Raw genomic sequence first — 13,319 nt, 5'->3', positions numbered from 1 at the left:
AACCCAAGACAACCATGGCTCCGTGTGCTGGGGTTTCCTGTTGGTGAGGAGGTAGGAGACCCTGCTGCTCTGTGCACCTCTGTCTCCAGGTCTGTTGGGAGAGGAAGGGTCGTTTCCCCCAACCAAGAGGGCAGGGTCACCAATAGGCTGACAAGGCAGTGTGTCTGCTGGGGTGGAGGAGGGACCTGGGCACAGGATCCCTCTTGCTCCCTTTCCTTGTCTTCCTCTCCTTCTATAGGGATCCAGAGATACAGGCTCTCACAATCCTCTGTACTTCTTCAGCCTTGGAGTCTGAAAGTACCTTGATGCTTTTAGCATTGGGAATAACTTGTCGTGGTGGAATGAACATGGGCTTGGTGATCAGACACACCCAAGCCACTTGCAATCTATGTAAACTGGGTAAGTCACACCTTCTCTGAACCTCAGTTTCCCCAGCTCCAAATGAGGAAACAGTTGGATCCATCTCACTGGATTGGTGATGGAAAATATAAAGCCCTACAGTGAAGGGCTCCAGGGTGGCCACTTGGCTGGTGGAGATGACAGTGTGATTTCTCAGTATGGTTTGTTCTGGGTGCCCCCCTTAAAAAGGGCATTGACCAACTCAGTTTGTCCAAAGAGAGGTGACTAGGGTACTGAATGGTTGGAAAACCATGGGCGTGTAAGAGCAAATAGAAGACATTGGAAGTATTTAACCTGGAGAAGTTATGTCTCTGGGTGATGTACTTGTCATCTTTAAGTACATCTTCAACATCTTCTTGTTGAAGAAGGATCAGAGGTGTTATGTGAAGTCCCCAAGGGAGAAATAGAAATTACAGGAAAATTTAGGTTAATATAAAGAATATTTTAACCATCAGAAGTGTGTGACAATGGAATGGATAATTCAGATGGTACTGAATCCCCACCACTGACCATTTTCAAGAGTGGCAAACAACCAGTGGCGGGGAGGTAGTAGAGGTGATTTGGCACTCCCAGCTGGAGACCTTATGATTTCCTGACAGCTAATCTACAGTTCCCTGGGGAGGGTCCTTTACTGGAGAAGGAATCCTCTCCTCTCTCCATCGAGTCTCTCAATGTCCTTGGGAGAAGGTAATTTCTTTGTCGGCAAATTTGGGAAGAATCTGATTGTTCTCCACTTTGAAGATCTTTCTGCTGACAGAAGACATATATTTTCTGCTTCTCCCCATCACAGGATTGGGGTAGGACCGCAGGTGCCAGCTCTGCCTGAGACTCACTGAGTCTTGTCAAAATTATGAGGTGTTAGCAAGCCAACCCATAATGTAATGGTACAGTCACCACTGTTGTACTGGCATTAAAGATAATATTTTGGTCTCCAGCTACTTGGCTCCATTATCTATTTCTTAGAACGCTCTGAACTGGGTGTGGAAGAAGGGATAGTAGACTTCCCCAAGACCCTAATGTAGTTCAACTTCCTAAGGTTGGAACAAGAGTGGTCAATGACCATTTGCTTTCAGATCTACTCCCTGCCCTTCTGCATGCTACATTTCCTAGACTTTTGCCAGGGTTAGTAAATGGGAGCAACAGAGGGAGACTTCAGGAACAAAAAAGTGAGAAGCCAAGGTATTTCTCCCTCTCACATCCTGATTCAATGGATGTCTTCAGGGTGGCTGAACTTCCAGCATGGCTCCAGCCTTTGCCAAATAGCCTTGCCATGTGGTTTCTGATACCAGCACCTCCTGTCCTCGCTCCAGCCCTAAGGTCATAGTGGCTTCCTACTGTTTGCTTCCCCTCCCTTTTTTGGTTTCTCAGCTCTTCCAGCACTCATGTAACCAATTTCTTGTATTCCTGACCTCTGTTGTGAATATCTAAAGTCATTTATATTTTCATGAGTGGATCCTGAATGATACAGAACATAGTTTCCACTTAGGGAATTTATGTGGCTGATTCCCTTGAGGGCAAGCTTCTTGAAGGTCCCCATGTGATTCACAATTCCCTGAGGATCCATCCAAACCTCAGGTGCATGATCTCTATGCCCTGGAGTGCTGGGTATCCCTGCATGGTCTCCATCTATAGTCAAGGCGAGGGTGGAGTGTTAGCAGTCTGTGGCACGGGCTTTACCTTGACCCAAGAAGTCAGTCACTGGGTGCTTCTATAGCAGGGGGTCTGAGGGTATAACAGTCCATTGTTGGAAGCGATCTTTGACCTGATTTGACTTTCCCATAATGGGGAGGGGCAAAAATATGTGCTCTCTGTCAGCAGGAAGATCCTCAAAGTGAAGAACACTCAGAACTTCTCCCAAACTCACCCAGCCTGTTCCATTTGATTGTCAGCTCCCTCTTCTCCACTCCTGCCAGTTCACGTAGATTCAGCTCACCAAACCTTCCTGTATCTTGGCTTGTGAGTGGTCTTGTCCAGACCATCTGTTCCATGCGCCCCTGCCCAATGGAGCAGACTTGGCTCTGGGGCTCCAGGATCTTTAGTCTGTTTCCATCCTTGACCACACCTGCATATGACAGGCCTGGTCTGTTAGAGACTGGTCTCTTGAGTCTCCACAGGTGCCTTGCAGCTGCCAGTGCCCATCAGCGAGTTCCCCCTCTGTCCGAGGACACTGCCAGAAATGCAGCAGGCATCTGTACCTCCTTTCCACAGGCCTGGAAATGGGGCAAGCCTGGGGCTGCAGACATGGAAGCAGGCGCCATGGGAAATCTGTCATACCAGCTTCATTCTGCATCATTGTCTGCCCATGAGCAACCTTAAGAAGTTGATTTAGAGTTTCTTGCCTGAAGAAAGAAGTGGATGACTTAATATACTCCGAGATTATTCCATGAGCACCGTGAAAGGACCTAAGGGTATCAGTCTACAAATGAATCTCTGTCATAATCATCACTATTGCCATCCCTATCTCTATGATGGTCATAAACTCTATCATCGCCACCATCACCTCCATCACTACTCCCACCTCCATCCTTAACACCCCCTCCTGTCGCTATTACTGCCACTGCTCGGTGATCACTATCACTATGAGCACCATTACGCAAATCTACACTAGAATAGCACCAACTAGCACATGTCACACACCATCCACTCCCCTCATTACTCTTCTATGAGGATTTGGCTGGGCCAAGTATCATAGGGCCAAGTACCCAGGTACATGGAGGCTTTCACCAGAGACAATCCTACCTACATAGGAACCCTGCACAGAGCAGCAACACAAAGCCAAGACACAAAGGAACAAAGGGGTTATTTCTTTTTTTTTTTAAACGTTTATTTATTTTTGAGACAGAGAGAGACAGAGCATGAACGGGGGAGGGTCAGAGAGAGGGAGACACAGAATCTGAAACAGGCTCCAGGCTCTGAGCTGTCAGCACAGAGCCCGACGCGGGGCTCAAACTCACGGACCGTGAGATCATGACCTGAGCCGAAGTTGGACGCCCAACCGACTGAGCCACCCAGGCGCCCCAACAAAGGGGTTATTTCTGCATGGGACATTTTGGTAGTGAGAGGAGAACTAGATAAAGGGATGAGAGGGGAAATCAGCCACTGGGAAGGGAGCAGACAGAGGAGGTAGCAGACCCCATGCCTGGAGTTGGTGAAGGGACCCTGGGAATTACATGGGGAATCAGCCACTCCATGTGGCTGGAGTGTGGGAGATAACAGTGGGTTGTACTGGCTGATGCACTCCTGCCTTTGGATAGTCTGCTAACCACCCAATTTCCCTAGTTGGGGGCAGGATGGGGTGGTGAGAAAGAGGAAGGCAACCCCTGGAGTCTGGGAGCTGCTCTTGGTGCCCTCCTGTTGAACATAAACAATTTCACAGGACATCAACATCAGACAAGGCCACCTGTGACCATGACAGATCAAGACAAAGCCAACTCTATTCTGCAATCATGTCTGAATGCGGAAAGAGCATGAGCATTGTCCAGACCATAAAATGCCAAACACCCCTCCCCCAGCCAGTTACAGCTTTAGCCTTGTTCCAGGCTGCCCAGCCTATAGATCAAGTTGATTGATACCCAATCGTAGAATTGTCCCTGCTTTCCAACAACACTCAATCCTGGGCAAACCACTGCCTCCTTGGATCCTCCCCCAAATCACCTAACTCAAGCCCAAGTCCTAGAACTGCTTCTCTCCAGCTCTGTCCTCTTCCTGAGATGCCCCACAGTCCCCCGGTGCATGTTCTTCCTGACTGCAACCCACTGCTCCCCTACTGCAATGTTGCTGGGGCCCTTTGGCTGAAGGGCACTGACAGAGATGTGGGAGAACATTACTTCTAGTGCCTCTGAAAAAGTTACTATTGCTCCCCTCCATAGGGGTCTTCCTTTCTCCTGGAAGGACATATGGAGTGATCAGAGTGTGGTGCAGTCAGCCTGAGAACCTCTTTCTGGGACACAGCTTTTCCAGTCAACCACCCTAATAAGAGAACATGAAAATACTGGTCAACAGGCCATCACATTCCCCTGAGCTTCCTGGTGAAATGCAGGATACTGTACCTTACTCCCAGGGACCTCCACACAAAAGACATGAAGTCCATTATTTTAACAAGTTCCTCAGATGGAACTTGGATACCAAAGTTTGGGAACCTGTCACTCTGAGGGCCTTCAAGGTCACCAAAGACTCAAGATTGGGGCTAACTAAAAAGCCTCTCACACCCCGGAAGCCATATATTTCCTAGGTTCAGGCCCCTGTGGTGTTTCTATCCCACTCTGGAAAGGCCACACAATATCAGGTCCCCCCTGCCTCCCTAGGCATGACCCACATCTTCTGTTAGAGGTTAAGGCACAAAACTGCTCAATAACGTTCAAGGTAAAGGCATCTGCCTCCAGCAAAATGTGTCTCAAAGGGACTCACATTTCATATCTTGAAGTGAATGAAAATGTTAATCAATAGATCCATCATCTTGGCCCCTGTGTCTCTGAGCTGCAGATGCAGAGAACACAAACCAATGATGGTATTTAAATACACACACATGCACATGCACATACACACATGTGCTTGAGTATGCACATACCCACACGTGTGCACACACACACACACACACACACACACACACAGAGTTGTTCCCACACAGGGGTTGAACAGGCAAACAACTCTCTTATAGTCAAAGTCTTGCATAGCCTCTGTACTCTCCCATCCTGTCCTCACTGGCCCACTCTCTTCCATGAGGACAGCCCTGGCCTGGTGAAGTCTCAGGGTCAGACCATTTGCTTTGGATGCATCCTTGGCTGCCCCACCCAAAGCTTAGAGTCTGCTTTATGGAGCCACAGGCCCAGGAACACCTCCTTTCTCATTTCATGTCTTTTCCACCCTGAGTCATCTCCAGCAATTTGGGCCCCAGGTCACAGCCTTGCAGCTCAGAGCTGATGCTGGAGTGGTTTAGGACTCTGGGGCTTGGGACTGGGGGATGTATTTTGCATGGAGAAGGACATGACTTGGAGGGATCCAGAGGGTAGAATGTTATGGCCCCTCCAAAGTCATACATTGAAGCCCTAACCCTCCTGATCTTGGAATGTGGCAGTCTCTGCAGAGAAGGCCTCTAATGAGGTAAATGTATTAGGATGGGGCCATTAGGGCAGGTCCTACCTAATCTGAGTGGTGTCCTTATAGGAAGAAGAGGTTAGACCATACAGAGAGATACCAGAGAGGGTGAACTGTGTCCCCCCCACCCTTTGACCTCTCTCCGCTTTTATTCATCTTCAGAATTTGGGCCCGGGCCACAGCCCTGCAGCTCATACTTGGTTGGAGGAAAGCCACTTCACCACAGACATGAAGCCTTGGTGGGGCAACGTCACAGTCAAACATTGTCCAAGTAGCCAGAGTGTCCATCAGTGTAGCTGCATCCAACCAGTCACCCCTTATGCAGTCACTGGCCTCCCACTCCTCCCTCTGCCAGCTGGCCCAGTGGTGAATCGGACCCGCAGAGCAGCAGGGCAGAGATGGGCAGAGTTGGAGGTCCTGCATGAGCCCTGGCCCTGTCCATTCTAATTCTGTGAGGCTGGGCTAGTTAGGAGACCCTCTGAGTCTCAGTTTCCACACTGCCCAAAAGGGAATACTACCATCTCTATCTCCACAGTGTTGCCACGATAATAAACGTTAAGTTCTCAGTGACACGGGCTCCTCTCTTGCATCATGCCAGGCTTGCCTGACACCTCCCACTGTGGCACTTGGCTTTATGCCATGCCCTCTGCTCCTTCTCAGCCACCTTTCTCCTATTCTTATTGTCCTCACTGCAGACACCGCAGTGAGAGCTTTATCTCCATTCCTTGTTCCCTGGCTTCTGAAAGGTCCTCTGCCTGCCTCCCCACCCACAGCCTTAGATGCTGGGTGCTGCTGTCTGGCCTAATACCTAGCACACATCAAGTCAGTACCATTCACAGAGCAGTAGTAGCCACACACTTCCTTCTCTTCCATCAGGGTGCACTCCTTGAAGACAGAGGCAAACTCTTTCCTCATTACATCTGCTCCAGACCCAGCTGCACTCAATGCACATGCTTGGGGTTGCCTGGTAGCCTCTGAAGTACACCTAGACCTGGAAGGGACTGGTGGTTCCATGGGTGGCAATGCTCCATTCGGCGTGGGCATTCATGGCCTTTGTTTTCAGCCTGACTCTTAACTTCTGATCCTAACACTCCTGAGCACCTCAGTTTATTAAGAGAAAATGGAGAGTTGGAGTAGTCTAGAAGTGAAGATGACCTTAGTCTGTTATTCAAGTATTTCCAACCTGTATTTGGAGAGGAGGCACACGGACACTTGCAGGTGACTGTTTCCATTTGCCTGTGCTTGGGTGAAGGTGCCACTGCTGCCTTTCCCACTTATTCCACCCCCACCTCCCGCCTGGACTGGAAGAACATGTGCATCTTGGATGCAGGAAAGTAAGGAGGAGTGTGATTATGTGGGGACTCCTGAATGATTTCCCTAAAAGAGCGGGATTAAAGGGAGGGACCTGGTCACCAGATTGGAAACTATGAGAACCCCTCCTCTTTCTCAGTCTTGATAAAGCAGCTTGGAGGGGCTTAGTACTGTGAGCAGGAAAGATCCCTGCTCTGCCTTCTCATTTATGCTGCATGACTGCAAGCAGCTGCTTTACTCCTCTGAGCTTCAGTTTCTTCATCTGGAAAATGGGGTTGCTATGGGGATGATGCATGGTAACTCATGAAAGTAGCTGAGGTCTTCAATAAATGGTAGTCGAAGCTGGCGAAGTCCTTCAGTTTTTCAAGACAAGCAAGAAAAGACCTCCTACAGCCACCACCTCTGTGCCAGGGCACAGATCTTCAGTATATCAGAGACTCTTCCTTGCCTCCCCACCCCCCTCTGCCCAGCAGGTCCCAATGGTAGTTCTGGGTTGGTGCCCTGCAGTTTGTTGAACCCTGCAGTTTTGACAGGCAGCCCCAGGAACCCAGAGGATCTGAATGGAAAGCGCCTAATTAATTACTGCCGTAATAGTTCCAACAACAGCAGCCCTGCCGTGCTGGGCTGCAGGTGTCGTTCTGCAGCTTCCCGTGCACATTCACCCCACAACTTCTACCCCAGGCTGCCTGACTGGGGTAAAATAAGACCTGGAGAGGGACAGCTGAAGTCCTCTGGCTTCCAGAGATATGGATACATCCCATTTGGCCTTCCTCCTATGGCTCTGTGTTTCTGAGCTCTTCCCCTGCTAAGAACCCCAATGCAAACAGGAATCTTATGCACACTGCAGTGAGGACTGAGGAAAAGCACTGCATTCAGAGTGAGGAAATCAGGAGTCTGTGCTACCCTTATGTGCTGTGTGCCCAGGGTAAGCCTCTTTACCTTTCTAAGCCTCAGTTTCTTTATCTGTGAAATGGGGACGGTAGGCCCATCCTGGCTAACACATAGGACTGAACTGTATTACTTAATAAATGTGAATTGCTTTAGATGCTATACCAAACAATGAATGCCTGGAGGTTCCATTCCACTTCTTGGAAGGCCCCTCCCTGCACAATGGATGGAGACAAAGTGCCCTCTGGCTCCTCCCTGTGGACCTTTCTGAGCAATACATCACCCCAGCTGTGCCCACATTATCTTGATGGATGAGTCTAGGGTGGAGGTTCCTATGGATGGGGCAATGGAGGCTTGGGAGGCAGGGCTGCCTGGTTCCATCATGGGAACCCAAACTGTATAAGCCCCATATCAAGGAGAACAGGATGCTCCAGCCTCAGAGAAGTTTCCATGATTCACTGCACCTGACTCTCACCCCCATCCCCACAATCAGACCTGAGCCTTATGGGCAGAGACCATTTTGAGGACTGAGAGAATATCCCCATGTACCTGGAGATCCTACTGTAGCTGAGGGCCCTTCTACTTTGGGAGACATGGTCCACTTTCTGAGCCTCCTGGTCCAGGTGGAAAGTCTCCAAGTTCAGGAGATCTTCACCTGAGTCCAGAGCAGAAGTAGCTAGAGACACCTGCCAAGTGGTTGTAGACAAATGGTCCTTTGAAATGGGGCAGCTGCCAGGGGATGGGCATCTGGGAGGGTCTGTGCCCTCACCCTGTGAGCCCCTCCCGGGAGAATCAGCTCCACACCCACTTCCTGAGCCATGAATATAAGCAGAAGCATGCTCTCCAGATATGAGTAGCTGGGGATCAGGCGACACCTTTGTGGAATCTGCAAAAGGCACGCCCTAACTCCATGACTCAGTTGATTTCCTTGGGGCACATTTTCCCCCTGAATGGTCTTCCCAACATCTTCAGGCCTTGGCATTCCCTTTTGAGAAGAGTCTCCGGGTCTCCCTTTGCCCTGAGAACAGAAAGCTTGAAGGCAAAATGATGATCAATACAATAAGACCCCTTTCAAGCAAAGGTGCTAGGAAAATGAATCCATCCCTCCTTTTTGCAGGGGAGCTAACATTTTTACAGAGTTTACCATCTGCCTGGCTCTATCCTACTGGCTCTTCATATATTACCCATATGAGTCCTATGAGGTAGGTACTGTTAATGTCTCCATCTTACAGATGGGGAAATTAAGGCCCAAAAAAGTTAAGAGACTTTCCCAAGGTCCCACATCTACTAAGTAGTAGCTGGCATTCATTCAAGCCCAAATAGCCTGACTCTTGAATCTGGGCTCTTAAACTCCAGCTTTTCTATCTCTTGCTGTCCTGGCCGTATTCTCGCTACTTCTATGTCCATCTTTCATCCTGGACTGTGAGCTCATGGGGCAGGAATCTGGTTTATTCTTCTTTGTCCCCTCCAACTCCAGGCATAACCCCTGGAGCATACCAGGTGTCCAGGAACCATTAGTCCATAAATAAATGAATAAATGACATGGTGACAGGTGCCAGTGAAAATATATTTGGAGTCTAGATCAAGGGGGATCCCAAATGCCTGGCATTTGTGTAGACAGTAGAGATCTCAAGCAGGACAGTCCCTGCTGGGTTGTGCTTACTCTGTTAACACTGTTTGGACACATGCTTATTGGAGTCACGAGACATAGTGGCATTAACCTGGGATCCAACTACAATTTTTGCATTTTTAGAACCTTTACCACCAATGTACCATGGGAAAGGACATTGTATTTAGGGCCAAATGAGGCTCATGCACCACCTATCCTCCCCACCTCATCCCCCACCATCATCAGAATATTGTGAGACCCATTCTGCTTTGTATTGTTCTCATGAACACTAATATTATTACTAACACCTAACCATAATTTTCCCCTGGAGGAAAAGTTACTTCACACACTGTGGCTGGAGCACTACATGTTCTAGAAGGGATTGGAACAAGCAGGGGGTGTTGTACGAGGTTCACAGTTGGTGAGGAAGGAGGAGACCCCTTTTCCTCAAGAAATCCTCCTCTTCACCAAGTCCTAGGCTGGGTGTGAGGCTTCCAGAAGGGGAGGTCTTCAGCCTGGGAAGCAGTAAGGGAGAGAGCTGGGGGAGGCGGAGATGCCCTCCTGGTTGTAGGAGAAAGGGGATAAATATCCAAGGTGGCATGTCGTGGTGGGGAGACAGGCAGGCTTACATTGTAAGAAATAATGAGTTAAAAGAATCATTCAGTGAGTAAAGAGAAATATCAAGAATCAAATTGCAGGGAAGATTTCAAGTAATCATAAAGGGTTTTTCAAATATATTCACTGCTAAGAGCTACAGATGTCAGGGGAGAAAATTGGTTCACTTACCAATAATAGTCGCAGAGGCTGGGGGAGCAGGATGCAGACGGGGAAAGTACTTAACCAGGCTTCCTCACCTCCTTCTCTCCTGGGACGCTTGGGGATGGGGGAGGGAGTGGCCTGTCCCTTCACTGAGAAGGGTGGCTGCGGGGGTGTTAGGCAGGTGAGCAGAGCAGGCTGGGCAGGAGGAGTGGCTCGGACATGGTGGCCCCAGCAGCCCTGCTCCAATGTGACTTCCTCTTCCCCTCCCCAACCCATGCGCAGATTACATGAGGTGAGGACAGGTGCCATGTTTGGCATTGAGTAGGAGGCTTGTTGTTATTGTCACCAAGAATTTATTGATGGTTTATGATGAGCAGAGCAGTCTGCCAGGTGTATGAAAGATTGGAGCCATAGGCACATGGTACCTGCCCTGCCTTTACAACCTAGTTAGGGAGACAAGAGCCACATCCAAGGGAAAACGAGAAAGATCGTCAGCACCACACAGGGAGATATGGACTGATCGTGCTGGTGGGGGTGTTTAAGTGGTCATCACAGGCAGACCAATCAGGGGGAGCTTCAGGGGCACTCGATGATGACGCTGTCCACCTATGTTCTGCCATGATGCTGCCTCCCCCTCTTAGGATCCTTCTTGGTACAGCAGGATATAGTATCAGTCACACACCTCAACCTGCCAAGAGAAAGGCCAGGGCAATGCTGCCATCAGGAACAACCCAGGGCAGTGGGTTGAAGCTGACTCAAATGTCTCTGAGTGCAGAGGTGGTGTTATTGGTCATTCTCACAAACATCAGGGACAAATGTCATCTCACTTTGTCTAATGTAATTCTCATACCAGTTTCCTGAACCCCAGTTCCCACAGGGCGATGTGAAGAGGACCAGGTGATCCCTGTATACCCAGTGGGTTATGTTGCAGGAGAGAAACCTGTGTTGGGGAACCCGAATCTTTTATCATGGACAGTAACTATGCCTGTCCTTTGCTCCAGAAGAGATAATAATTGTACTAAACTGGATAGTAAGTATGTCTGCCTCTGTTGCATCAGGAGATACTGTCTCTAGCTCCCAGGAATGTTTGCTACACAAACAGCCTTGAAAAGATAATCAAGAACAAGAAGCAATCAGTTTCTCATTTGCAAGATGTACAGAAATGCAAGACCCATGGATAACTATCTTTGGACATTAACAAACTATGGAATGCATTTATTTATTATAATTAGTATTATGTTTGTCTTTTCCTGCTAGAATGGCTATCTCTTGTTTACTGATGTATCAATAATTAGAAAAGTGTCCCATACATAATAGGTGCTCAAAATGTGTTGGTTAAATGAATAAATGATTACATGAGGAAGGAGAAAGTCCCTGCTTGGTATCTCCCGTCCAGGAAATTTCTTTGCCAAATTGCCAGCATTCTGTGAGGAGAAGGAAACTCGGTTCTGAAAAAGTAGCCTTGTCCTGTGTGCATTGAATTGGCATGGGTCACATGTCTCCCCTATGTGTTCCCCGTGTCTCTCTGTTGCTGGCACCCAGGAGGCAGGGAAGGCACTCAGGGAAGAGCCAGCTGGTTGTGACTTTATTTCTGCAGCAGGGAATGTCCGTGCATCACCAGGCCCCAGGCATCTCTCCTGGGCCTCCCCTCCTCTTCCCTGCCTTTCTCAGACTGGTAATTAAAAGTATCAAAGCAAAGTAGGGCTGTTTCATTACATGTCCTGTTTATGTGACTCTAATGTGCTTAGAGATGATTTGAAGCCCGCAGAAATCAGCCTCAGAGCTTCCTACTTGTCCAGCCTGGAGCTGGCAACCTAGAGATAAGGGTATCAAGACGGGGCTGTGAATTAGTTCTAAAGTAAACCAATAACGCATTAATGTGGGTGAGGAATTAAAAATAAGAGAGATGCTGCACATTTCTCTGATTAATTAGCCGTTCTAGTTAATTTTGCTTCTTGTAGAGACAAATCACAGGACCCTAGTAGGGGAGCAATTTCCTATTGGTCACTGGGGCAACAGCATGGGTCTCAGGCCTGCAGGGACCACAAGCAGTGAGGCTCCATCAAGGAGGCCGCTATGGCCACTTGGGAATTTTTCTTCACTTCCTGATTCTCTCCTCAACCCAGCAGGAGTACACAGAGTAGAGGGAAGGATAGGGATTGGGACCAACAGGCCTACAGTGCCCCATTCATGAGTGTGAGGACAGGAGGCTGAGAGGGGGGATGGTGAGCTGTTGGGACTGTGCCATTCATCTGGGGTTTATCACACAATGCCCTGGAGTCTTGCCATTTCATCCACTCATTCATTCACTCACTCATTCACTCATGCATGCACTCGACTGTGGAGGTTTTATTGTTGTTGTTTTTGGTTTGTGTTTGTTTGTTTTCTAACCTCTTCCACATACGAGACTTTTGTTAGCCCCAAGGATGCCAAAATGAAAGAATTACAACAGACAACCTCTGTGAGGAGGAATTCCTAGCCTGGGACTAGCACAGAGCTGTTCTTGCTGTGAGATGGCCTCTGCCCCTGTCACAGGCATTTTGGAGGTTAGGATACAAGTGGGGAGGGAGGTGGGCAGTCTTCACCCAGACGCCACACCTACAGGTTCTTGTCTGCATGCTCCCACCACTGCCTGGATCTGGACATGGTGGAAATGGTTTGTGATCTTTTTTGTTTCTTTCTTTTTGTTTGTGTGTAGAACAGGAAGACTGTTTCTTTCCAGGCAGGAAACTTCCATAGGCTCCAGAGCTTGGCTCACTGGGCTGGGGCTTTGGATACCATTTTTGTAGTCTACTCAGCCACAGACTTGCCAATGGTCCAGGATAAGTTCTTGCCATAGTCCCAAACACCTGTTTCCCACCTTGCTTTTGCCTCCAGATATAACCCCTTCCCCAAGAAAGCTTCCTCCCTATGGCCATTACTGAATGAGACTCCAACTGGTCGCAGAAGATGTATAAGGGTCCCAGGCTCCCTGTGGCTCATATGGAGAAGGCAGGGAAGGGAGGGTTCTCAGGGAAGTGAGTGTGGACAATAGGAACACCTGCCCAGGATCTAACTCAGAGCCATTAGGGGCCAGAATGTGGAATGGAGAGGGCTTATTCAGCCTCTTCCAACTTTTCCAGGCTGGATTACAGGTCTAGGGGTGTCAGATCTTCCATATTTTCAGAAGTCAACTCAAATTTTTATGTGAAAAAAAATCTCTTGATTTTAAAATGCTGGACTTGAATTTAAAATATTTGAACACTGCTATGTAGGCAAA

Source organism: Neofelis nebulosa, chromosome 6 (assembly GCF_028018385.1).
Source record: "Neofelis nebulosa isolate mNeoNeb1 chromosome 6, mNeoNeb1.pri, whole genome shotgun sequence".
NCBI lineage: Eukaryota > Metazoa > Chordata > Mammalia > Carnivora > Felidae > Neofelis > Neofelis nebulosa.
This window is presented reverse-complemented; position numbering follows the sequence as displayed.